Source organism: Heterocephalus glaber, unplaced genomic scaffold, assembly GCF_053883595.1.
Source record: "Heterocephalus glaber isolate CG9 unplaced genomic scaffold, H.glaber_assembly_v1.0 deba00001773, whole genome shotgun sequence".
Taxonomy (NCBI): Eukaryota; Metazoa; Chordata; class Mammalia; order Rodentia; family Bathyergidae; genus Heterocephalus; species Heterocephalus glaber.
The window spans coordinates 616,629-643,669 of record NW_028258463.1 but is presented as its reverse complement, the minus strand read 5'-3'; the positions used below and the strand labels follow the sequence as shown (position 1 = coordinate 643,669).

The 27,041-nt window shown below is 47.1% G+C and overlaps 1 protein-coding gene and 1 long non-coding RNA gene across 23 annotated transcripts in view; both read left to right on the top strand.

Moving 5' to 3' along the window:
• The window catches only part of Msi2 (musashi RNA binding protein 2), a 373,908-nt gene that overhangs the window by 141,973 nt on the left and 204,894 nt on the right, over positions 1-27,041 (top strand). The window lies entirely within an intron of this gene.
• The window catches only part of LOC110344772 (uncharacterized), a 68,098-nt gene continuing 41,152 nt past the window's right edge, over positions 96-27,041 (top strand). Inside the window, exon 1 of the long non-coding RNA XR_002387559.2 lies at positions 96-27,041. This exon is cut by the window's right edge and continues 39,007 nt beyond it. This is a non-coding gene — a long non-coding RNA (uncharacterized LOC110344772).

Sequence of the window (27,041 nt, the reverse complement as noted above, 5' to 3'; positions counted from 1 at the left end):
GAAGAATCAAGGCAAGGCCTGACTTGCCACACTCTAAAAGGGTCGGTAACTTCCATGACCACCTCCAGGCGGATTGAAATGTTCCTTCCTCTGTGTTGTAGAATGCTGACTTCATACCTATTTGCATTCTGACTGCCTGATTGAGCCCAGCAGCTGGGACGGGAGCCAGCCCAGGACCTGCATGAGCACAGGCCTCTAAGTGTTAAATGAGCAAGGGCCCTGGGAAAGACAGGGAGGGCAGACCTGCATTCCCCAGGCCAGGGGTGGCTCCTCATTGGCTTGGAAGGTAGCACCCCTTCAGGCTCCTACTTCGGGATTATTTCTGTGACTCTTGAAAATAAAAAATTCTGCCCCAGTGTAATGAAAAGTGAGCTTCTTGTAGTTAAAGAGCAAAATAAGGATTTAATTAGATTAAAAAATCCAGCAGAGTGGTTTGTTTACAGGAAGTCGTTTTTAGGTGGTCTGTTGTAGAAGATGTAATTTGTGCAAGTAGATTAGTTGCAAATTAGAGATTTTTGGTGGTTGAGGTCGCTAACGGTCTTTTATAATTGGCAGCAGAGGTAAATATTTTCTGCCTTGCTTACAGCATGTTAGTATTTGAAAAAACAATTTAAGGTGTTTTTCACTTAAGGAAAAATAAATGAGAGTGTTGAATGATCAGAGACAAGCTTCCTGCTCTTTCTCCCAGCTTTCTTCTGGAGAGTCAGAAGGGCATGGTAAGCCACAGATATAAAGTGCTGGAGTCCCCTGCAAGAGAGCATCTTTGATATGGAAACATTTTTTTATCTTTTTAGAAGGCCACTTCACTTATTGATACACTTGTTTTAGTAACAAAAAAGGAGGATTGATTGGTGTCTATGTTCAGATTCAGGGATTCCTGTTTGCCCTAATCCTTCATGTATCTTTTGTCTTATAATTGTCCCAATTACTTTATTTATTAGAGCACTTTAAGGTTAGGAAAGGAAGACAGACGAGGAAAGTGTAGATGGCTTGTGCCAGACCCCTCAGCCAAACAGAAGTGGGCTCCAGGTCCACAGCCAGTCCTTCTGGCAAGAACCTGCATTTCTTACCTTACATGAGCTACTCTAGCTGGGCCCCCTCCTGTGAGTTATATGGCATGCCCTGACCGATATTTTTTAGTGCCGTAGAATTATTATAGTACATCATCCTGGAGGTACTCTTTATGGTTGCTTGTTTAAAACATGTTATAGAGAATAAATTTTATGGCACAGCATGCAAACTTTGCATAATCCTTTTTAAAAACCAGTGAGAATTTGAGACACTGCAGGGTAGCTGCTGCCTACAGCAGCCTCTACCTGCCATTAGGAGTCCATAGGTAGAAAAGATGAGAATCGCGACTGTTTCTTGCCTAGCATAGGGACTGGTGAACTTTTTCTGTAAAAGGCATATAATAACTTTTTAGTTTTGTGGCCCAGATGGTCTCTCACAAGCGCTCAGCTTTGCCATTGTATCATGACAAGAGGGAAAGATAATAAGAAAAAGAGTGGTTGTGTCTGTGTTCCAATAAAACTTTATTTACACAAACCCGGATTGACTCATGGGCCAATGTTTGCTGACCTCTTGATTTAGGATATTGGCTAGTGATAAAGGAATGGATGGGTTGAACTCAGACCAGTGTGTCAAATCCAGCTCGTCTGGATTAGCTCTGTAACCTTGGGCAGATCGTTTAACTTCGTCCTACCTCCGCTTCTTTATTTGCAAAATGAGGAAGATGATGGTGCTTGATGCATAGAATTGTCGTGAGGATTAAATGAGCTAGCATACCCATAGTTCTCAGTATCCTGCCAGAAACAGGCTGTTGGAACATTGACTCCTGTTGCTATTTTCCACCTTTGAGACCAAGGTCCTCTTGAGACTTTGGAGATGCCGCTTTCGTCCTGGCCAGCACTGGGCCTGCTTGCCAATGCAGCAGTCTTCGAGCACGCACGCACCCACCCACGCCTACACGCCTGGACGGACGCACGCACGCTCGCAGTCTTCCGTCTTTCCCATCCTTCCCCGTATGCGCTCACCGCTTAGTTCCTTCACCCTGAGGGTGGCACAAATTGAGAAGTCCCTCGTGGATCTTTGTAGCATAAAACTGAAGGTTCCATTTTGTGCAGCTTTTGATAGTGTGTGTCTCAAGTAACCCAGCCACCTTGAAGGTTCTAGTCTGTGGAACTGTCAGGTTGCTCTAGCTTTGATGGAAAATGTTGAACCGATAGGGACCAGAGGAGAATTCTTTTAGCTGGACTCTGTGGATGAATTGTTTTAACTTTTTGAATAAACGGTTTTGGGGAGGATAGAGAATAAGATCTGGAAATTGTCCCAGTATCACTTAGCTGATGTTTATTAAAATACATTTAAGTATATTGATCTACTAATGTGTTTATTGCATTTATTTTGCCTCGGGAGAGCTTTTCATGTCCTCATTTAAGTTTTCTTTCCTTCTCCTTTACATAAGATTCTCATAAGGTTGGTTTTCTGGCTTCTTTTGAATTTATGGCCAGTATTAAGGTATGGGAAGATGTTAATAAACTCAGTGTAAAACAGGAAGGAGAAAAACCTATAAAAACAAAGAGCCTTCGATCTTAAAAAGCTCCACATTGTGGGACTGTTTAGTGCAGGGAAACAGCCATCCTTCCTCATTAGGCCCAGAAAACGTTGGATCTGTAGCCTCACACGTCATTCATTCATTGATTCATTCAGCAGATCTTGATTATCTTATGAACGTCAGGCCCTGAGTGAGAAGCCAGTAGCCCATCAGTAAATGGAACAAACGTGATCTCTGCTTACTTGTAGTAATTTCCAGTATGAGGTGGAGAGGGGAAGGACCAATCCCAAACCAGCAAGAGAATAATAAAAAACAATTAAAAATTTTGTCATAAAATAAATTGAGAGCTGAGACAGTCCATAATGGGAATATGAAAGAGGGAATTTTGGCCTATCAAGAAAAAAATCAGACTTGTGTAGCCCCTTTACCTCGACTGGACTCCATTAAGTGGAGCTGGTTCTGTTTACTGGCCATGTAGCACCAGGACTGGCCCAGTAGTACCTGGGCAGTAGGTTAGTGCTCAGTAAATACTGGGAGAATGAGTAGACCCTCTGTATCAGAGGGTAAGGCTGTGTGAGCCATTAGAAAAGGAGTTTCAAATGGTAAAATTACCATTTTTCTTTTTTAAATGGGGCTTTAAGAAAATACATATTCATTTATTTGAAATTACGTGAAGCGTTTGTGTTTCCTTGCAGCCCAGAATAAATGCGTTCTTTGTACTCTGCAGCCACGGCTTCGTAGAACTAAAGCATGTTGAGCTGGTCAGCAAGGTGTTCCCAGAGCAGTAGAGGCTCAGGCAGGTGTTGGTGAGGGTAGAAACCCAGCTGCCCCACAGAAGGGAAGGAGGGGAGGAAGGTAAGGATCGCATTGGCTATGTTTAATCTGCCTGCTCTTCTGTCTGTCTTTGGTCTGCAGGACAAGGCATGGACCTCTTGCGTGTGTGTGGAGAGGTCTTAGGTGGGGCCTGTGCTTTTCAGAAGTCATAGGGGCCCTTGACTCATCCAGACTTACAGGGATGGGTGACCGAAAATGGGTCCAACAACATTAACCCAAAGCACAGACGTCTCTGACACTGAGAAATTGGGCTGTGGGTGGGGAGGATGCATTGGTGGGTACATTTTCCTTCTCTGGAGGGACATCTTTGTCGCTGACTGGAGACTCTTGGGAATTGCCTGGGTGACGTGGGTTGATGTTGAATGGTTCTAGACTTTTGGATCAGGTAGATTGAGCTTGAATCCAGATGTCTGTGTTTGCCTTTAGCATTGTGACATTGGGCTTTTGATTTAACTATCCTGAACCTTGTTTCTTATGTGTTAATTAGGGCTATAATTTCATTTATGGAGGGGTGACATGATGAAAAGACATGTTTGCCCAGTGTCTGGCACATGGGTGCTCAATGAAGATCTGTCTTCTACCTCTCTCTGTTTCTGAACTTTTGAATTGTTAACTTGCAGGGACTCTGCCTCTGATAATCTCTTTACCTTTATCTGCACAAAGTACTTCTTCATGCCAAATAGATTGTCTCTGAGTTTTCAAGGGACTAGTTTCAGAGTCACTCTTGGTCTCTGTCCCTCACTCTGCAGTCATCAACTCTCTGACAAATTCTGCATCTAAGATCCTGTTAGATTTAACCCAGCTGGAACTGCTGTGGGGGGAGGCTGATGGGAGGAATTGGCTTTTTCTCCTCTTATGCTAATGAAGTGAATATGGCAAGGAGTCACAATATTTTCTTTCCAGGCAAAGAAATGTTGTACTAGGAGAAACAGCATGCAGGGGAAGCAAATGTGATCTTGCTGGATTGTCTCGAGGGAGGAACGGAAGAAACTGTCAGCTTCTGTTGAGAAGATAATGCTCTCACTATGATAAATGCCAAGTTTCTATGGAAAGCCACCATCTTCATGGTAGCATCCCCAAATGTTTGGTGCAGGCAAGCAGATCTTTGTGGAGGGTTGCAGTGAGAAATGAATTTAAAGCAAATGAGACTGTGCATTGGAAATATTCTTTTAAGGCAGCTTTATAAAGCTAACTGCAGCGCTCCAGCGTGGCCTGCTCTTCAAACACACCTACGGGGGACTTCCACCCTCCGTAAATATTTCTTGCATATGACTCGGATTAAGGAGGCACATGAGATCGGAAAGCTGCCTAAAATAATTTCCTCTTTTATAGGAAGTCGCCTCTGTAATTCCCTTGCAAGTGATTTTTTTTTTTTTTTTTTTTTGGTACTGGGGATTGAACTCGGTTCCTTGTGCTTGCACAACAGGCGGCAAAACCACTGAGCTAAATCCCTGGCCCCCTTGCAAGTGATTTTAAAAGGCCTGTTGTGATAAAAGTTGCTGTCTTCTCATGGACTTGGGTTTTTCCAGTACTGTCTGTAGCATCCTTTCTTAGTGAGGGTGTGTCTGAGTGTATTTTATTGAAACACTATAAGCTTCCATTTTTAGTTGCTCTTCTGGGGGTGCTTATGCTGATCTCCCTTATCTGCTTCTGCATGGCTAGGCTGCCTCCTAGGAATGGGCTTGTGGTGGCTTTCAGCTTAGTTGGGGATCCTTGGGGAAGTTTGGAAGTTCTCAGGATGCTGAAGACCCTGGTAATGGTGGAAGGGGAGAAGAGATGTCTCCATCAGCTGCAGTTGAAAGGCCCTGGGATCATCATGCTTGCCCACCTATTTGTGCATTTGGTAACCGCGTCCTAGGTGTTAGGCACCGTGCAGGGCTCAGAGATGAGTGGGGTGGGGGTCCCTGCCCATGAAGAGGATGGGGTGGAGAACTGGAAATCCCTGGAAGCAGAACTGCAGTGCAGTCTATGCACAGAAAGGGCAAGGGAAGAACCTGCCAGCTGTTGATGACAGGTGGGAACTGCAGGTGCTGCTCTGAGCTCTGCCCCCAAGTCTCCCACCCTGTGCACCTGCCATCTCATTTCTTCCCTGAAGCAGCCTTCGAAGGCAGTCATAGCTTCATTTGCCTTGATGCCAGCCTAAGCACTGACTTGGACAGGGTGCTCAACATTTATCTCTTTTTCCATAGAAGACCAATATTGCCACAGATGGTAGGAGGCAGCCCACAAGTGACTTGTCACACATGACCATGGATAGAGCAGCCCTGGCTGTGCCCACTTTGGAAAGAACCCAGTGGCGATTGCCCACCTCAGTGGGCTTAAGATAGTCTGACTTTGTCATCAGCTGGAGAGCAGGGAGGGACGGCTCAAACTGAGCATCTGCCTCCACCTTGCCCCAGTATGTTACTCACTGAGGACACATCATAGGATTTTTCTGCCTCCTTCTTCTTATGTTCCATTTCCTCTCTCTCAGCTCATGTCACACACCTAGCAGAAGCTGCCAGTACATTTGCTTGTTTGTTTTGACCCTTGAATGGTACAGAGGACGCTGCCTCTTCATGGTTAGAGAACCTCAATGAATAGGAGTTACAGTTCTGTCTCATCATTGCTTCCTATATGCATTGCACATCAGATCAGCTAGTGAAGGACTTGTTAGCTCAACAAAAGGGACAGCGGTGACTCTTCAGATGTGCTAGGACAGAAGGACAGGCGAAGTGAGTGGCAGTTTAAAGATCAAAATCAAGTGTGTTAATTCTAGGTATCTTCTAAAAAGGCAACAAAAAGAAATACCATTATTCTCATGTATATTGAGACCTCCCAGTGTCCAGGGGTTATGGAGTTGATTTTTGTTCTTAGGCTCATTCTAAGCACCATGTTCGTATGGACCACGGGTTGACAGACTTCCAGATAGCACATATTTTAGGCTCCGCAGACCATACAGTCTCTGTCCCAGCCATGCATTTCTGCTGTTGTAGCACAAAACAGCCACAGACAGTATGTAAATGAGCGAGCCTGGCTGTCTTCCAGTTTAACTTTCCTCTACAAAAACAGGCAGCAGGCTGCTTGTGGCCTGTGGGCTGTGAGTTACTGCTGCAGACATTCTCAGTCCCTGGCTTGAATCTCAAAGAAAGTCACGATTTCATATAACCAAGGATGTTGTTAGGGTCAGTCATAAAATTTCTTTCGGAGCTGCGGATATACTCATTCGGAATAATAGTTCTATCGTGTCAACGCACAGCAGAAAGGTCATGTCTGATGCTGCCTCTTCAATCCATTCGAGGAATCTTTTAAAGTAGCTGCAAATACAAAGACTAGGAAGGTTATTGCAGATGCAAGCCTTTGTCGGAAACACAGGCATGTTAGGGTAGACAGGCCAAGGAGTGGTGATCCTGGGGTCTTGCTGCTTTCTGAGCTGTGGGGCTGCTACTGCTTGGGGACAGGTGCTCTGGGAGGTGGTGACAGCCACTAGTGAGGATTGTACCCATGAATGCACATGCAAAGGCTTGTTGTCATGCCTCACTTGTCTGCCTGCATTTCTGAACACGAAAGGCCCAAACAGAAACTTTATGCAGCTTTATGCAGTGGATCCTTGACTGCTAACTCACACCTGTAAGCTGAGAGTTGGGTTATACTAATTTTCCTAAGAGAAGGAAAAAAACCCACCCCAGATCCACGTGGCATAATTTGCACTACTTAGGACCATAAAAACGCAAGTGACATCAACATGTTGGTCCATGAAAATGTGGAAATTAACACTTGAAAATTTTTATATAAAACCTATATTGAAAATTCAGCTAAACATTCACATACTAAAAGCAGTTATATTTATACCTTGAAGAAACTCAATTTGATGCAAGCTGCTTATTTCTCCATTGTGGTCACGTGGGCGGAGGTTCTTAGTATGAAATGTAATTTACGAAAATTAGTCCAAGGCAGGTAGAGTGTGAAATTAAATTGATGCCTTGATTTCTGTATTCTCTAGTAAGTGTTTCTCTGAAAATTTGTCATTTCTGTCCTAAGAACTTTGAAGTATGGGTTTGTTTTTTTTAAACAGAGCAAAGAAGTTCATATTGGTTAAGGACATGAAACAACCTTAATTACAGGCTAAGGAGACATGTTTCATTTTGCTTTGTGGCTAAATATTAGAGTAAGCCCAAATTGGGCTACCAGTAGAGGATTTAACATGTCCATTAAAAATTGCAACTATTTGGGCCAAGCCATTTAATTTCTTTGGCTGTGATTAGGACAATTTAGGGCCCTTGAGCTGTGTATCCCTAGAGGGAATTTTGGAGACTCTTTGATGAGATATGAAGATTGAGGAGTAACACCGTGACCATGGCCACTTCTGTCAGGACACCCTGGGTCCTGGCCGGGCATGTCAGTGCCCATGAGTCCAAGAAGCTGCGACCCCCCTCCAGGGGCAGTTGTCAGTATCTGCATCATTGTGTCAGCCATTGTAGATGACTAGAGTCTGGGTATTCTGGGTGAACTCTGGTAATCCAAGAGGACACAGAATTCCCACATGCTCAGAAATGGCCCCCGTGGCCAGCTGAGGGGCCACATCAGCACAGCTTAGCACAGGCAGAGATGTGGTGACTTGACCTTGTCAGCAGAATGCAGCTCTCTAGGATGGGCCATCTGCTTGGTCCTTGGAGCTCTGTGGCCTGCCCGCTACTAAGAGGTCATCGGGGCACATCTCCAGCGCCCAGGACCTCTGTGGTGAGTGATCCCCTTCCACAAGGCCATCATCAACCAGGTAGACCTGGATCAGCCTCGCCAACTTTGGAGTGAATCATTTCTGTCAAATGACTAGCAGTGGATGTTCAGGGCACTCTGAAAACTAAATTCTGGGCTCTCGTGATTTTTATTTGTCCAGGGTGGCATTAGTGGTATTTCTCTCTCTCGTCCTCACTCTTCCCACTGTCCAAGCCTTTGTCTCCATCTGAGTCAGCATGACATGGTTTGAAAATTGCCTGTTTGCCTTTTAATGATGATTAATGTCCAAAGCCATGTTTCAAATTTAGGATCCCTTGAAGTGTCTGAGACTGTTCCCCAGAGAAGCCTGCTTGGGGAGTTGATCTCACAGAGCTCTTTATGTCTCCAGTCTGAATGTGATTCCTTCCAAACTTCCCCACCTTTCTCCTACTCCTGTGGGCCCTTCTTGGGTCTTTGGCCTGAGCAGCTGAGTGGGAGCAGATGAGAGAGCCCCTGGCTGACAGTGACCCACCCTTTTGGTCACATTTGGGCCTCACCGTGGGGTCTGTGGGGAGGGTCACTCCTTCTTGCCCCTCCCTCCCTCTTCCCAAATCAGGGAGGCCAATGAGGAGCTTAATTTCCTCAACAGCAGGTGCCTGTCATCTATCTGAAGATAGTTGCCAACATCTGGTACAATTGCCTCCGCAAACGCAGTAACAAGGCGGCCTGCAGTTCAATCGTGGAATGAGCATCGCCGCTTTAATGATAACAAGCTGCTGGCCGCCCCTCTGAGATGAATCCATCTCACAGATGTTTGTCTAGTTTTGGCAATCGTATCGCACTATAGCTTTGGTGATTATGCTCAACTGGAGACTATTACAATAAAAGAAGTTTGAACTTGTTCCATTTTTACATCCCACCCCCTTCTCCCCTGTTCTGAGGTATAATTTATATCAATGGCTGTAATATTGGTTCCATTACTGAGGCCTCTTTACTTTTTATTATGTCAGTGCCGCGGCAGCTTATAGCCTGGCTTCCTCCACAGGTTAATGTGCTTTAGCTACATCAGTGCTTTTAATGTCCTTACTTTAATGGCCCCGTGGCAGTCCTTTGCCCTCTGTTGAAGCATGTGTTGACACTGAGATGTCATGTGATTCCATGGCCATAATATCTTCAGCTGTAGATAGTTATGGCTGTGTGTATGGGGAGTGGACAGGGGTCATGTGGGATGCGGCAGGAGAGGTTTCCCCTTGGGCTAACACTGAGAGCCCGTGCCCGGACACGTGGGACCTTCTAGACTGCTTCTGGTGGCTCTCCTTTCCTCTGTCCTTCTCCCTTTCCTATCCATTCCTTCTGTTCTTCCTCCTCCTGCTTAAACTGTAACAAAATAAATAAAAATTACACCTTGGTGGACTAGCATCTAGAGGACTGTTGGGCAGTTACTGCTGCAGTTGGGTTTTAATAGTATGTAGTGGATTAATATTTAATACTGCTTAATATTATGCAGCTTTTGCCACTATATAGCTTTATATATGACAGTGGAAAGGAACAATTGACTGTGGAAAGGAACTATTGACTGTTGACCATTGAACACTGACTACTGACTATTGAATCATATTTAGTGACAGTATATTCCAGGCATTTTAAATAACAGTTATCAATTGTATCATCAATTGCATAAACTATCATTAATTGCATCTCTGTTGTGTACTAGCCACTAATGCTGATAATACATAAATGATGATGATATATGATGTATATACAATATGTCATTCTGACAGTATCCCTGCAAGGAAGATGTTCCTTGTACCCATTGTCACCAATGAGAAAAACAAAGCTCAGGACAGGAAGGTACCTGCTCAGTGACACAAAACTGCCAAGGGACAGAAAAGATCTCACTTCAAGGCTAATGAACTCCAAACCCATACTCATTCTCCGGTCATCCTTGTCATCGTTGCCCTGTTTGTGGCCTGAATTGATGTCATGGAAAAGATCTGCCCATCCGAGATGTGGCACATTATATAAATCGATACAAGATAAATTGCCGGCATCACTTAACATTTAAGGCTTTTTTCATTTTAATTTGGGTATTACTTTGTCAAAGATGAGGAAGCATAATTTTGGCAAGGTGCTCTTTTTGGCAGTATGCTTACGAATGGGTGAGTCAGCCTGGCTGTGGGTGTCTCATTGGAAGCCGCCAGGCACTGTGAGCTCCTTTCTTTGGTTTCTGTGCTGATGACACATCCGGAGGCCTGGACAGCTACACCGGGCTTCCACGAGGGGCCCGGGAACCTTCTCTTGGCCCCTGGACAGGACCTTCACCTGTGTGCACGTAGGTTCCACAGGGAGAGAAAACTTCTCTTAAAAAGTTAAAATAGAGTAATCTTCTGTGATCCATATCAAAATAAAAACCAGGCGGTGGCTCACAAAAAAAAAATAGTTCTCAAAAATGGCTGGAAATGTAAAACTTGAAATCCAGCAGATTATCGAAGACTCGAGGACATTCTCTTTGTCATCAGAGTTAGATTAAAGGGTATGGTTTTTTTTTTTTGGTACCAGGGATCGAACTTGGGTCCTTGCACTTGCGCAGCAGGCGGCAAAACCGCTGAGCTAAATCTCCGGCCCTTAAAGGGTATGCTTTTAACCTCCGTCCTACGTAGTCATTGATAAAAACCACACCTTGACCTTGAGCTGCATTTACTGCCTCTGAGCCTTGGCTTTCCCATCTATAGATTTCGGGTTTGTAGACACTGAATGACATTTCGGATCTGTTCAGCTCTGGAGTTGGATTCTGTTGGCTGGAACCAGCAAGTGCTTTTCCACGATTGAAGTGTCTGTTGTATGGATCCCCATTGCCCGCTCCCTTCCGTGTCTCATCTGGGTTCCAAGTTGCACAGCCAGGTTAAGTGAAGCGTGATTCACCATTGGAGGCTGTCTGGTGATGTGAGGCCTCATCTTGACTTCTCTGCCTTAGCAGAGTTCTCCTGAGCTGGGAGTCGCCCAGAGAGTTTTCACATCGCATGTGTGTGACATCCGGGTTCTTCACCCTCTGCTGCCTGCCCCTCCTCACCAAATTAGTTCTTCCTCTGTGATGCTGGAGCCAAACCACCAAAATGCAGCAGAGCCATGTGGCACAGCTTTATTCCAGTTTTTCTCTTGCGGTAGTTACAATATTATTAAAAATCCATTAAATTTTAATGTACCCTATAAAATATGTGCTCTTGTGAAAGCAAGCACAGATAATTATTTCTGATGAATAAACCAAGAGGACAAGTATGTATGAAGTTCATGCTGCAGCATTCAATTTTTATTATATACATCTCCTGCAGGGGCAATCACGGTGATGTTCCAGCTGGTTGTGTAGAGGGCTAGTTCTTGGAGATCCTTTGGGGGCAGCGTGAACCCTGAACTATCTGGGGTGTTCTCAGAGCTCGTTATTACAGGGAAGGGAAGAGCCATGTGTAGCAGCTGCCTTCTGTTAATGCTCTTTAAATGAAAAGCTGAAGGAGAAAATCAATCAGGGAGAAGAATGCCATCCATCCAGTATTCTAAGGGAGACCAACGGGATGAAAAGCAAAATCAGACAAACGTTTGAAGTTCTTCGGCCTAGGGTCTCTGTGCCCTTGAGCCAGTCTCTTCACTTCCTTAAGTGTTTATTTCCTGAATGGGGGAATGACCATTCTATCTGCCTTGGGGCTCATTAAGAGGAGTCTGCCTGGCTCAGAGTGGACGTTCTGACTTGTCGGCCCCCCTTTGATTCCCTTTCCTTTTCTTCTGAGGATCCTTTGGAATCGTTCTCATAGCTCCAGAAGCTGTAGGATGAGCTGCCTCCTCTTTGCTTCTGTTGGGTTCGTGTTGAACCCGCGCCTGTTGCTTGCTAAGCACCTGCTCTACCGCTGAGCCCCTCTCCCAGCCCCAGGTGGGGACTCTTAACGTATTACTTTTGTGTCACAGCCTGCTGGGCTCTGGACCGCTGAATATGCTCCAGAGGTGGTGGCTTCCTGTGGTTTTGAGAGGCTGCACCTGCCAGGTGGGTGGGCCTGCTTCCTGCATGAGGAGTGAGTTGTGGCTGATGGTCAGCTGGCCTCCCTTCTCAGGCTGCCTCTGGCCTCAAGGGCAGACAGCAGCTGTCCCTTGCTTGAAAGAGCACTGACTTTGAACCAAGGGGGAGGAGCTCGCCCCAGCACCCTCCTGGGGGCTTTGTTGAAGCCTGGGCCTAGGACCGACACCTGATCTGCTTTGCAGGCTGTTGAGCTCCAACTCCTGCTCTTCACCTAGGCCCCATTTCCTTCCTGGTTCAGGGTTAGTCATCCAGCAGGGTCTGGCCCTGCAGAAGGGGGGACAAGATTGAGGAAGCACTTGCGAGGATTTGATAACTGAACTTATATAACTCTTTCTTCCCAGGTTGGCAGAGGGGTATTGTCCTCACATTCTGTTACCTGGCGTGCTGGAGAGGGATGACCAGGGTGGTAGGTGGGTTGCACGGTGGTGCTCTGCAATATTGCACAAGGAGAGCTGTTGCAGAGAATGTTCAGCACTGCACACTATGAGCTGATCTGTAAAGGACTGAAGTTCACGTTAAACTGTTACAGTTTTCTTTAAAAACAAAAGGACATTGTAGGAAAATTGAATACAGAGGTAAACAAAGACCTAACAATCATCCTCTATTTTAATTGACATAAGACAACCCATAGTAATATTTGGGTGCAGTTTTCCCACTCGTTTGCAGGGTGTCTGCACGTGGTGAATGTGATTGTGTACACTTTTACATAAATGGGTTCATACATGGTGTTTGCCAGTTGGTGTTTTCCATTCAGCAACATGTCAGAGATTTCTTTCTGTGTCAGTGGACCCTATTGTTTCTGTGGTACCGCAGTACCATGATTGACTTGCTCAAACCCTTAGTTAGGAACATTTAGGTTGTTTCCAGTATCATTAGGATCATTATTTGGAATTATAACCAGTGCTGTCAGGACCGCCCTTGTGAATGCATTTCTGTCCTGTGCCTGCTGTACTTTGACCCAGCAATTCATTTACAATAAGGAGATAATAATACATTTTACAGTTTGCTATTTATTACCGAACTACCCCACAGGGAGGTTGGACTAATTTACATATCTACCAATGAAGGCAGTGTGTGAGTCTGAGCTTTGGTCTTTGGATTGATTTTTGTACCCAAGGTTTTCTAAAATTTGCATTCCTCTGAAAGTTGTCATATAGAACATTACCAAAAAAATACCGAAGAATGAGAAATATGTTTTACCTTGACTTTTAAATGCTTGGCTTTTACAAGGCTTTTCCTTGATCATCCGAGAAGCCTTGAATTGTTTCGGGACAGAGTTTATGTTTCAGATTGTCATCTTGAAACAAAAATGGAACAAGATGAAATGTTTGCAAGTGGGTGTGTTTAGTCGTGATTTTTAGCGGGGTTTTGATCATTGTTCCTAGCTGCATGCCAGTTTTGTCCTAGACAGGATATAACTGAAGAAAAATAATGATGGCTTTTTTTCTTCATATAATACATTGGCAATTACATGCTGCCTTGTGAAAGCATTACCATTGTTATTTAAATTTTGCATCACTCTTTTAAGATAAAGGTTTGGCCTGCTACCTGTTTATCTTTTCCCTCCAGCTTAGTGGGGACTGCGCACTGCTGCTTTTGTGAGTGTCCCCTGTGGCAGCACCATGCACCCAGCAGACACGACTTTTCTCCAATTTCAAAGTTTTAGCACTGGGAGTTCTCTGAGTCAACTTTTCCCCTATTGTGGACTTGTTTTCTTCTCTTTAAAAAACCTTTTGTCCGTTTTCATTTATTGTATAATAAAATAAATTGCTGAGTGCTTTTAATATACCGGGTGCTGAGGTGTCTGGTGGTGATGGTGTCCCCACCCTCATGGGAGCTACAGACAGGGCAGAGGGGGTGGCCGATGAATGGATTTCTAGACAGTCATTGTGCCCTGTGCGGGCTGGGGGCACAGGCCTGGGGCACACACTGCCTTTCTCATCTCCTGTCACCTTTTACATCTGCATTTGATAAAAACCTTCTCCAGCGAGAGGCTTTGAGTTCACAGAATGCTGATTTCAATTGCAGCTGGCTCTGTCAGCCTTAGAGGGAAGGTTTTAGTTAAGTTGGAGAAGTTGTTGGGGGACGGAATTAAGAAGAGACAAAAGTGCTCACTTTGGCAGCACATATTCTAAAAAAAGAAGAGGCAAACTCCTTCTGGCCAATGGGACAGCAAGTGGAGCCAGGGCTTCTAAATGCTGAAATCACTGCTTCCAGCTCGGCCGGGGCGGGGTCACGTGGAAGGGACTTCTGATTGCTGTGAAGGATTCTGAGAGGAGCTGTGTGCTTCTCTTAGGGGGGATTGGTGTGATCAGCAGATGGGTAAAGGTATCGAGCAGCTTCCTGTGTCCTCGAGAGTAAGATAGGCAATCTCTGTAAAGTGCTGGACACAATAAATGGGGGTTAATAAATATTAGGGAGCCTTTAATTATGGATACATTGAGTGAAAAGTTATTTATTCCAACCTCTCCATATGGTCACCCAGTCAGGTAAAATTCCATATGTGAAGCTTTTCTGTGATATTCCTGGCAAATTTGATGTGTTAGGAATCTTTTCAACCCTCTAAGGCATCAACTTTCATTTCTAACCGGCTTTTAATGGTTTAAGGAAGAATATTCCAGGAGCAAAAATCAGCTTCCCTAATGGAATTCTTTATTCTAGCCTTTTGAGCTCTCTTGAGGAACAGCTCTCCCCTTTAATATATAGGTAGATAGGTATTTTATATACTATATAGACTAGATCGGTGATGGCTAACCTTTTAGAGCTTCCAATGATATAAACAACCTGCTGTGGCACGCATGTCATAAGTTCGCCACCACTGAATTAGAGTATAGATAAATATATATGTTAGATCCATGGTTGGATAAGTGGCTGTGTATTAGGGGTATCTAAAGAATTTTTTATTTTTGTTTGTTTTGTGGGGGGTTTTTTGAGACAGCCTCACTATGTAATCCAGGCTGGCCTTGAGCCCACTGTATAGCCTAGGACTCTCGATCCTCCTGCTTCAGTCGCCCAAGTGCTGGGTTTACAGGCCTGCACAATGATGCCTGGCTCTAAAGAGCTGTTTTTAAAAATACAAATGCACAGACCTGTTTTTGGAGATGAGGGGTAGGAGATCTGTTTTTACAAGTTCTAATATAAATACAGCTAAGATCGGGAGATATTGGTTACCTGTTTTCATATATTAAATGAAGGCAGTCACTCTTCTGGGGCACACAAAATTGAGTAGCAGAAAGCTGTCTCAAACCAACTCTTCTACTTTTAAGTCTTACGATGTGTGTACTTAATCATGGATCTTAGTTATGAGATTTCCCTTGCCTCCTAACACCCACCATATTGTTTTCCAAGGTAAGTGTACCCAGTTACTTCTTCTTCTTTTTTTTTTTTTTGGTACCAGGGATCAAACTCGGGTCCTTCTGCTTGCGAGGTGGGTGGTGGAACCACTGAGCTAAATCCCCGGCCCCACCCAGTTACTTCTGTTCTTTTCTGTTCTTTTCTTTTCTGTGATTTTGAATGCCCTCCCCTCTCTCTATTTGCCATCCAATATATATTTGGGACACAGTCTAGGGGCCAGGCACAGGCTATGGGCAAGGCATCGGGAATCCAGAGGGTCAGAGGAGAGGGCTCCCAAGCTCCACACAGTGACACAATGCCTTAGTGTAGCCTTTGTCCCTGCTGCCAGCCAGCTCTTTCCCAGTGTATTTGGCTCTTCCTAAAGTGGGGAGCAGTCCTTCCTGGATCCTACAGTGTCCTCAGTGTCTCCAGGCAGAACCCTGTAGGCCCAGAGGCCTGGGTTCAGGTGGCTGGGACCATCTAGATGCCCTTGGCTGTTCTGAGGTAGCCCTACACTTCACCCTGACTCCCTAGCAAAGGGCAGTGCTCTAAGATCCCTGGGAATGGAGAGAAACTGGCTTTGCTTTTGAAGGCTTTTTGATTTTGGTTTTTTATGTCTAGAAGATTAACTTCTGTCATTTTGCCCTCCCAGTAAGAGGGGGAGAAGCTGATAGCATGCGTTTGGATGCTGGGAAAGCCGTTTTTTCAGGGCATTGTTTGCACTGATCATCCAGTGATTCTTGCTGCTGCTGTCCTTTCCAGCTGGAGATTTTTGGAGCTTTTGTCCACTCACCCGACATCTGGGGAGGCTGTGATGAAGTGAGGACCATCTGTTAGGGACCGGATAGCAAGGACATCCACAGCACACTGAAGGTTGGCCTAGATGGCCGGCAAGGGCTTTTCATGCCCTGTGTGCCTGGACTCCCACCTCCCTGCCACTGATTTGGCCTCTGGTTGGGGGAGTCATAGCTAGTGGATCTGTTGTCCTTAAAAAACAAACAAGTGAAACCACAGACCCCCAGGCAATTCACATTCATTATAGATCGCATGCACAAAACTCCACAGAAATAGCTGAGCTGAGGAAAGAACTTAGTCTCGTGGAGAGCCAGCCCTAATTAGCATTTTGGTGTGTGCCCTTGCAGGCTTGTTTTCTGCACATTTGCCCTGCAGTTGTCACATTGGCGATGAACATGGACACCGGAGGCAGGAAGGCCTGGCTGCCAGTTCTTGGCCCTTTCACTTCTCAACTGTGTGATGTTGGGCAAATTAATCTATCTGCGAAATGGTGATGTAGCAGAATGTATTTTGTAGGAGTGAGTCTTAGAGGAGACAGATGCGTGTAAGCTCCTAGCAGAATACCTCACAAGCAATGCATGCTCAATATGATGCTTATTTAAATCATATGTGTCGTATTATTTATAAGAATGGGACGCCCTCCAGAGCCTCGAGGTTGTTAGCAGATGACCACAAACAAAAGTATCTACACATTGCTCATTCATTGGAAATTCTGTTGCCACCCAAGAAAACCCACCCCGATGTTAACGTGATGCACTTTTAGCGGTAAACACCGTCATTTTGCTGCACGGTAATTAGGCATGAATGGCAAACAGTTCACATCAGTGATTATAATTAATTAGTATCGCTTTTAAATATCTTTTCTGCCAAATACAAGCTCGTTTTCTCTCCTCCTGTGGTTCTCTAGTATCGGTGATGAGTGTCATGCTGCCACTGTGGCCGTGTTCCTTGTAGGCAGACATGTTGGTTTTTACTCTCCACCCAACTGTCTGGGGCATTGGAGTCCAAGGTATGCTCGTGACCTGGGACAGCTGTCTGATTCACTCCTGGAAAGTCTTTACCTGACATAGCCCTGAAAGCGATGACTTTCCCTTCATTTTTCTGGTTCCTACTCTCCACCCCTTGTCTTCCCATGTAAGAGACTCCAGGCTGCACTCAACAGATTCTGCCCTGTCTGTCTCCTTCTCAAGGCTGAGGGTCCCAGGACATCCACCCACCACTTGTCCCTAGACTTAGTTCCCCCTTTCACCTAAGGGTAGCTGCGTTATGCTGGAGACGGGGAGGAAGTGGGGCCAGGCTGTGTTGGTGGTTGGGTAGAGGATCAGAGTCCACAAAGGAAAAAGCACCCTTGGTGTTGGGAGGATCTAAGTTGGCTGTTCTGAGCCCTCTTCTTCCTGAATTTGGCCCTGGTCATGGTTTCAGAAGCATGGAGAAGGTGCTCCCAAGAACCACAGCCAAACAGGATCCCCATTTGCTCAGCCTTTGCAAAGCCTTTAACTGGAGACCACATCCTTTTATTTCACTAGTAAATGTAAATGACCCTGGTTGCTGAAACCCATTCAAAATCAAATGGTAACTCATAGCTCCTTCCTCCCATTCTGCTTCACTAGAGGAGAGTAAGTTGGAAGGCCCAGCAGAGGTGCCACCACCAAGCAGCTGGGGGCAGACCAGTCCCAGTGGATCACTTTTGGCTGGCCTGAGTCTGGATATCATGGGTTCAAAGGGTCAAAGATGGATTTAGCCCCTTGAGTACTGCAGCATGGCTGTGTACATCTTCCTTTGCACTTACAGGTAGAGGCAGCCACGGTGGCAGGAGGCCAGACGTGTCCTTGCATGGCAGAATGGCCCATCCTTGCAAGAACCATGCTTCTGGGGTGCTAAGGGCCAGAGGCACTGTGGTCTCCAAGTTAGGGTCTCCCTGGCATGAGAAGGCTGAGGTGTCAGCAAGTCCCTGCCATCCCTTGACTGCCTTGTTAGAGCTCAGCCATCCTCTCTTCCTTTTCTGATCTTTCTCCTTCTGGAAGACTTGACTGGGGAAGAAGGAGGAGACTGTTGGTCAGGGTGGGCTCTATTCCAGCTCTGTAGCAAATGAGGTCTGATTTGTTGGGTAGGTCAGGAGGGACCCCACTTAGTGCTCTGCCCCCAGTAGATAGTGTACAGTTCACCTGACGAATCTGCTGGATGACTCTGTCCATAAGAAACCTCCCTGAGCAGCCCTGGCCAGACACTTGGCTGAGTGTGGGAGGAGGAGAAAAGGTGTCCCCTAGCCCACAGGTGTGACTCACTGTGTCCCCTTGCAGCAGGACGTGTTCCCACTAAGCCATGCCTTTCTTCCCTCAATGTGCTCAGCCTGTAATTTTAACCATTAATCACAGCGAGTTGTGTCGCACTTCATAACTCTTCCATTAAATATTAAGCCTTAAAAAATTGAGCTTTCTTAATTGAATTATTGAATTACCAGGCACTTAATGTGGCTCCAGTGGTTGAGAATCACAGCATTTCGGTGTCGGAAGGGATCTTGGTTTCCTTATCCGTGCTCTGGAGGCCCCCAGGAGCCAGGAGTCCTGCTCAAGGTCTGGCTAGGGACGAGACCCAGCGCTGTCTCTCCCTTCCGTGTGTTGGCCTGTGCCTCCTTCTGCAGGAGGCTCTGCACCCTGTGCATGCCGGGTCTCAAGTCCCAGCCCTGAGGCGGGCTCAGGAGAAGACAGTCATCCCCAGGCATTTGAAGGGCCGCCCTCCCTGGAGTCACCAGACTGTCCTTGTGCCCTGCCCTTGCAGTGGGCCCTGTCTCCCCCTTCAGTTTGCACCTGCAGTCTGCCTTCCCCCACCTGCCCCTCCCCACTGTTGGACATTTCATTGAATGTTCTCAGCTCTCCTCTCCCCACCCTCTGCACAGTGACCTCCTGACTCCAGTCTGGTCCCCTGCTGCATTCCTGTCTGGGAGAACAGTGGCTCTGCTGGCAGCTTTTCCTGACTCATTCCTGGAGCCTGATGTTATCTGCCAGGCGCCTCCTATGTTCACCTCTTCTCTTTTTCCTGCCTGGTGTCCCTAACGCAAGCCAGCCTGAGCCACTGCTACCCCCCAGGACGGTTCCCCATCATGCCTTCTGCTCTTAATTCATTACGTACCCCTCTGCACCATCCATCTGACACACCTTCCTCAGACTCGGCTTACCCTGCACAGAACTCTGCTGCACAGCTTGGAGCGGCTCTCCACTCCCCACCGCTGCAAACCTCCAGTCCCTTCAACTCAGGGCATGTAGATGCTCCCTTCCGATGTGACCGGCACCATGATCAGTGTTGCCACCTCCATTGAGAGGAAGAATTTGAGCTCTGAGATGGAATGATGCTTCGGAAAGGGGTGCTTGGACACCGTAGGGGGCTTCTCTGAGGTGGCCCACTAAGTCAGTGAGGGTTCTGAGTTCCGTGGCTGGCCTTGAACTCACAGCAGTTTTCCTGCCTCAGCCTCCCAAATTCTAGGATTACAGGCATGCGCCACCACCACCAGCTATGATTCTACTCCCAGTTTCTCGAGTTTTACTTTTTTTCATTCCACATATAAATGAGATCGTGGTGTATTTCTCCTGTGCCTGGCTTGTTTCACTTAGTGTAATGTCCTCCAGGTTTTCAACCATGTTGTCACAGATGACAGAATTTCCTATTTTTGAACAGTATTATATGTGTGGATTTTCTTTTTCCACTCATACCTTGGCTGTTATAACTAGGACTGCAGTGAACGTGTGCCCGACAAACTTCGAATGCTTGTAATATGGCGTGTGCTGTGTTATAACAAAGGGTCATGAAATGGACAAGAGTTTGCTCTCGTAGAACGTACATTTCAGCAGAGGGTGAGGGTAAGGCACTTGGCAGTTGGCAGGCAAATAGCAAAAATATCAGGTCGTGCCCTTTGCTCTGAAGTAATAACTGGCTAATGAAAGCGACAGTGCTGAGAGCCACTTTGGATGGGGTGGTCAGAAGGAGTGGGAGAGAGAGAAGCAATGCAAAGGGCCTGTGATGGGATTGGAAGTTCATGATTTAAGAATCAGGAGGACAGGTGTGGTGACACTTGGGGATAGGAAAGATCCAGATGAGTTCCATATCTTATGAGTGAAGGAGAAAGTTTGAATTTTGTTCTAAGTGCCATGGAAGCCTTTGAATGGGTTTAAGTAGACAGAGGACAAGATCAGTGTTTTTAAAAGTCACTCGATGTGTTTTGTGAACTAGATGAGGGGGAGCCAGGGCCACCAGAGGTGATTTGTCCTTGATGCCTCCTGTCAGTCCTTGCATCAGACATCTCTGACTGCTGGGGATTTAGCTCAGTGGTTCCAGCGCCTGCCTTGCAAGCGCAAGGTCCAGAGTTTGATTCCCGGTACCAAAAAAAAAAGACATCTCTAACCTTCTGTCTTCCTCCCCTGAGCTCGTCTTGTACCTAAAGTCAGTACTGTTCATCACCACTTAATCATTTCTGTGCCTCACCCAGGCAGACCTGGGGGGACTGTTTCACACGAGGCTCCTTTGGAAGACCCTGAGGTCCTCGGTAATGGACTCGTTGCTGGTCACCTGGGACCAGGTGATGGATTTGTTTCACGTGGCACTGTCTGAGAGGTAGGAGCTAAGTTCATCCCTGCTGGAAGAATCCTTATCTGTCCGGGAATTTGATAACCAAGTTGTGACCTGGGGAGGCTCAGGGGCTGTTGGCTCTCCTGTCCCTGTGGGAGATTGCAGCTGTGAGAGGCCATGGGGGCTTGAGAAAGGATCGGAGTTAGGTCTGCTGGACCGTGAGACCTGCATTCTTCCCTGCACTGTGGAGCTACCAGCTTAGCTCGCGGAATGAATGCATTCTTCAGCATTCGTAATCCATGACGAAGCAGTTCAAACCAGGACAGTTCCTGATGGATCATGGGAGCCGGTATCGCCATAGAGTGCAGTGGTTAAACTTTGGAATGAGAGAAACTTGGAATTGGGTTCTGACGTGGTCTTGGACAAGTGACTTAACCTCATTGAGCCTCTGTATGCTGACCTGGAGGATGGGAAAGCAGTAAAGTAAATCCTTGCGGGATATAGTGTTGATTAAATGAAAAGAATTCGTGTTGGGCTGAGTGGATTGCTATCATGACAAGAACTGGGAGCAGGTGATAGAAAAAGGAAGAACGTTCATACATTTCTAGGGAAAACTGTTGTACTTGTGTTCTGGGCACTGGGTTCTCTGAAAAGTGTAGAAAAAAACCAAACCAAACCCTGATACCCAGCTGGGTGGGTGAAAAGAGAGTTCCTGTGTCGGTCGGCCAGGCTCTGCGAAGATAGGGCTTGGCAGGCTTGGGAAATGGAAGCTGAGAGATTCAAGGGTTGGGGACAGGGGTGCCCATAGGGACAGGCAGCCCATCCTGAAGAGGCTGAGGCAGGGGGAGAATGGGTGTGGAAGTGGAAAGTTGAGTCCCAGCTTGGAACTGAAAGATGACGGATTGCCATGGACATTCCAATAAAAGCACTCCCCTGATGGTGACAATAGGGAATCCTAAAAGTTGTTGAATTGGAAGGACAAGGAAAGCATCTAGGGCCGCCCAAGGTCAGGCAGGGTTGTCATGCAGAGAGGAGCCCCGAAAGTGCTCGGGCTTCAGCAGAAAACATTTCCACCACCCATCCTGTCCCTTGTCCTGGGTGGACTCCAGCAACTTGCCTGTCCCCAGCCGAGAGGTATTTGACAAGGGACTCCAGGACATCAGAGACACAGCCCGGAGCCTGGTGTGTGTGCGTTGTTGATGAATCCCTGTGCCTGAACTGAGACATTCTCGTGTGGCAGGCACAGTGTCTAATGAATGTCCGCAGAAGTACTTCCCATCTCTCTGTTGGGGATGGAATTTAGGATCTCTTGAGAATGCTTTTAGCAATTTTGAGGTATACTTTTGGGCAGTAACCTAATTTATGCTACTTCCCATCCTAGTTCATTTCTTCTTCTCTTTCTATCATGTTGTAGGTATTTTTGTAAGACAACTCCAATTCCTTTTGGAACAAAATGAGGTGGCGATAAATGAAGTCACTTGGCATTTGCTCCCAGTCATCTGACTCCATGAGCCAGACCTGTTTGGTGCCAGTAAAGGAACTTGGGTCAGATTGAAACTCGAATTCCAGCTCTGGGAGGGGCTGGACAGTGAGACTGCTGCTTCTGGGGGCCATGGAAATAGAGTGGATCGAGGATTGAATCTGGAGACATGAGCCAGGGCCTGGAGAGAGGAGGGCAGGATGTTTTTAGTAGGTGGCCAGGCAGAGGATTCTGTGGTTCCCTGTGTGAAACTTTGCCTGAAATTTTCTTCTTTGGCTCTAACTTTTCTTCTGTATGGGGTAGGGATGCATGTTTCTGGCTGGTTACCCAAACAAAAATAAGGAGAGATACGACAAAAGAAAGAAGAAAACCTTGCAAATTCCTGTACTGCGTTCTCTGCATTGTAGTGTGGACCAAATGATTTCCCAAAGAGGCCCAACCAAAAATAGGTTTGTATCCTGTTTCTAGTGGCCTGCAGTAGAGTGCTTCTTTCTTCTGGTATTCAGTAAGTGTTCATTGAGTGCTCAGTACTGTGGAAAAGAAGGCAACCATGATGTGGCCCTCCTGGCGCCTGGTATACGAAGGAGACCGGCATTAGACAGACACCCAGACACATGCGCCTGTGCAGTTAGATTGAAAGGAAAGTCCAGTGTGTTCCATGATAGGGGACCTCGCTTGGACAGGTAGTTCCAGAAGGGCCTCCCTGGGGAGGCTTAGCCTTCACTCCTTGCTGCAGCCTCTACTTTCCCTGCACTTTCCAAGCTGGAAGTGAGTCGAGGCAGGTGGTTTGCCTGGCCCTGGGCACCTGTGCAGTGGCATGCCAAGGAACGATGGACTTAAGGAGGGCAGCATGGCTCTTCATAGCACTCTTTCCCTTTCCCACTGGGTCAGCTGCTCCAAACAGCCGGCCGAGTCCCAGGGCAGCCCTCCCAGGGCTCGGTAACGGGTGCCATTTCTCAGAAGGGGCTGGCCGCAGAGATAAGACCACAGTGACAAGGAGGCCATAAATTGTTACCTGGGCCCTTTGGGTACCCCCTTCTTCCCCTGTCCCCTCCTTCCTGAGCTGTGGGCTTGGATTTAGCAACAGGGTTTCTGTGCATGGGATGGAGTGGAGAGCTGACTTTTCTGGCGGCTGAGCATAATCAGTGAGATGCAGAGCACTGATAGTGAGAATCAATTTAATTTCTGTTGCTCAGTGACAAGGGGGGAGGGGCAGGAAGGTCAGGACTATTTTGTAAGCCACTGTTCAGTTAAGGAAACAAAACACTCCCTGTAAGGAAGGTTTTAAAATGTACTCTTTTAGGGGGAAAAAAGAAGAAAGTGGGTTGAAAAGCAGGGTTTAATCAGAGGAGCAGGGAAATACCATGGATATCCCTGTCTGCTCCGGGACGGGGCCTGAGAGTTTAGCTACCTTGATTCCTGTACATTTGATTCCTTCGAGACTTGGAGGAGGGGTCACCTGATTAGGTGTCAGCTTGCTGAGACATGGGTGGTGCTGGAGAAGTCTCAGCTTCAGGCAGTGTTTGGTGGCTCTGATCAAGTTAGGAAACTTTACAGTTTGGAGGCTGAGAGGTGTTTGTAGGTCCAGATGAGGATCAGCACTCCCCCGGGATTGTGGCATTTCCTAATCAAACTGTAGTCCCACTTGACCCAAAAGGTCCCAGGGGATCCTGCCAAAAAAGCCTTCTTGATTGGGGATAGAGACTGGGTGTGTTTTTTAGGGGGAGGGTACTGGGGATCAAACTCAGGACCTTGTGCTTGCAAGGCAGGTGGTGAAACCACTGATCTAAATCCCCAGCCCGAGACTGAATGTTTTTTGGGGGAAGAGGTAGACCAACCCAAGCCTTCTTTACCAACACCACAGACTCCTACCCAGAGGTGATTTTCATTCAGCACTGGAGGGTGGCTGTTGCAGGTCCTGTGCTGGAACTGGGAGAGGGACTTGGCCCTGGAGGAGCTCACAGTCCAGGGGAAGGCCAGACTTGGGGCCATTTCCTAAGAGTCATTTATTTATTCTTTAACAGTGAGTGAATACATTTCAGGATTCTTCTGGGATGGCCCAAAGCCTCAGGTTAGTGTGTAAGGCCAGATGGGGGAGTTGAAATGATAAAGAAGAATTGGAGGCTTTCAACCCAGCGAGTAAAAGGCCCCCTGGCACATCATGACCGTCATATATTACTGATGCCATAAATGTGGCTGAATGAAGATAACCTAGTGAAAGTGTGCATGCCTGTCTACAGCAGTCAGAGCCACATCGCAAACTTGTGCCTGTGGTTTTCGGGGTGAGTAGGTGGGGGTCTTCTGGCCGAGATTCAAGGCCAGGGCCTTCTTGCTTACAGCTTGTGGGTGGGCAGGGTGAGCTGTCTGTAATGTTGGGCTCCCCCGAGTCAGGTGGTCATTTCAACCTCAGATCGGCCATGGGTGTTTTTGTCCTAGAAGCCATGCAGGGTGGCTTGAACTGTGCATGGAGAGGTGGGTTCATTCTGAAATGGGCTGGAGTCGTAGTGGTGCCCTGTTCCCTAACAAAGGCTAAGAACTGAACAGGGTGACCTCTGGGTCCAGCTGTCGGGTACTTGCTGGGGGACATAGGAGGTGTGCCCCTCACTCTTTCGTAAAGAGCTTTGTGTTTGTCATCCTGTGACTTGGAGACCCCTTTGGGCCTTGTATTTGTGGCTTAGCAGCAGTCAGATCTGTTTGTCGTACAGACATCCTGGGTTTGGGTCTGTGTGTGTGTGCCTGCCCTTACCGTGGCTGAGTCATAGCGGGGCTCTCTGTTGAGCATCTAGGGTTAGGATGGCACTGCCAGAGGCTAGAGAACTTTGCTGAAGAGCTGATCATCTTAAAAATGAGCAGGGCTCTTTACAATTTGGCAGGTTGCCCTGGGCCTCGAGTGAGTGGCTGTGGGCAGGCACACATACTCTGTGTAAAGAGGCCCAGGGTATGTTTGGTTGTTAGTGTGTCTTGTACTGTTGTTGTGGATGTATTTTTCCAGGGTCAGGTGTGAGGAGAGGGAGGTGCAGGCTTTGTCCTAGTCGTCTTGTCCCCTAAGAGGCCACAGTCACCTTCGTTTGCACCTGGAGGGTTGGTCTTTGGTGTCTCAGAGTTGTTGAGGGAGTGGGCCTGGACCATCTCATTTTACTACTCAGGAAAGCAGAAGCCCAGCAAGGTGGAGGCCGTGGAGCCGGCCTTGGCTCTGGGACCACTCCTGGTGGGCAGGGACTGCAGCTCTGGCTGGTTTGTTCCTGTCAACACTGCCCCCTGCTGTCCCCTGGGGCTGCAGATACCTGTCTGCCCTGGAGACCTGTGTTTTTAGCAGCAGAGCCCTTTGTAGGAGGCAGTGATGCTGCCTCGGATGTGAGGTTGACCCTTTATTCTTCATTCCCACTGACAAGGATAGTTTTGCAGAAACACCCACACCTTTGCCTGGGCTGGTGACTCATGGGGACCAGATGGCCAAGCAGGCCTGAGGCGGGGGCTGCACACTCTCCAAGGCCTAATCCATTTGGTGCTGATCTTCAGCCCTGAGGTTCCCAACTAGAAAGTAGGGTGATGACTGACCACCCTCTCCTTGGCTGTCCTGGGGTCCAACAGCCTCCTTGGGAAGGTTTCTATGCCACACACTGCCACTCTCGAACTCCCTGCCCCACAGCTGGAGCTAGGATGGCTTGGTTTAACGGGTGGGCTGTTGGCCTTTTAGAGAAGTCTACAGGTATCGTTGGTACAGACAGACCTGCAGCCACACAGGACTGGGAGTGAATCTCAACTCCGGGACTCCTCGGTTCTGTAAATCTATGAACTCCTGGGAGCTGCTTCAGGAGAGGGAACCCTGGGAGACTAAGGCCCTCCTTGAAGCCAGTATGGAAGGTGCATCCATTTGAGGTTGCTTTCTTTTCCCTTTTCTCTTGGCCTTATTCTATTCTCTCTTTCTTTCTCCTCTCCTAAGGGGGCATTGTGTTGGCTCATCAGATGTCAGACTTACTTAGCCTGTTGACTCCACATAGTGGGTGTACACACAGCTGCAGCAGTTACTGTTTTAGGTAAAAGTGGCCCCCACAGGGGCTTCTTTTGTTATTATTTCACTGTGGTAGCTTCAGGGAAGGATGCTGAGGTGGCAGGATCTGGGTGAGACATCCCTTCCCTCCCCCAGTGCCCTCCCTTGAAGTCCTCAGACATTTAAACTGGGTACCATGTTGACTGGTGGCCTTGTGTATCAGCATAAGAAACTTTGATAAACCTTCTAGGGACATTTCCCATCATGGTTTTCAAGCATGAATAACTCCATCCACCAATGGAGAGTTGCTGTAACTTAGAAAGGGTTTTGTTCAGGTGTTATTTTCCTTAAACAGCATGGGATTCATTTGTTGGCTTCCAGAATTTTCGGCAGCCTGATGAGTCAACCATGTCCCCTCCCCTTTCCCCTAGAAGAAATGTTTTGTTCAGTGGCTTTCCAGTGAGTTTCTTGGCGGGAAACAGCCCACAATCCTAGGTTCTGTTGCCCCAAAGGACACAGGATGTTGAAAAGACCCTGGAAAGGCCCTGAGTGGGGAGAAGGAAGGTGCTGGCCCGGGCCATATTTTCCTTCTCCTTCCTGACATGTGTCTAGAGAGGCATCTCCTGCTGGCATTCTTGCGGGCCTGGGATAGCTCTGGCAGACAGTACTGGACAGTTGATGCTCTGAGGATAGGAGAGGGGATGCTTTTAGAAATCACCCTTACCGAAACTTAAGG